General features: G+C 49.8%; 1 protein-coding gene across 1 annotated transcript in view; it reads right to left on the reverse strand.

The window, feature by feature from the left end:
* The window catches only part of LOC105524112 (nuclear pore complex-interacting protein family member B3-like), a gene marked incomplete at its 3' end in the record, with an annotated part of 17798 nt that overhangs the window by 333 nt on the left and 17250 nt on the right, over positions 1-215 (reverse strand). The gene's annotated exons all lie outside the window — the stretch shown is intronic.

Below are 215 nucleotides of genomic sequence, written 5' to 3' on the forward strand. Positions count from 1 at the left end.
AGGTGGAAGAGGTACCAAGAGACACTCTGGAGGCGTCTGCAGTGTGTGAAAATCATCTGGTGGAGAAGGAGGAAGAGGTACCAGAACACACTCGGGAGGCTTCTGCAGTGTCTGAAAATTATCAGGTGGAGAAGGAGGAAGAGGTACCAGAACACACTCTGGAGGTGTTTGCAGTGTCTGAAAATCATCAGGTGAAGAAGGTGGATGAGGTACCA

This window comes from Colobus angolensis, unplaced genomic scaffold, assembly GCF_000951035.1.
Source record: "Colobus angolensis palliatus isolate OR3802 unplaced genomic scaffold, Cang.pa_1.0 Scaffold1132, whole genome shotgun sequence".
NCBI classification, from domain to species: domain Eukaryota; kingdom Metazoa; phylum Chordata; class Mammalia; order Primates; family Cercopithecidae; genus Colobus; species Colobus angolensis.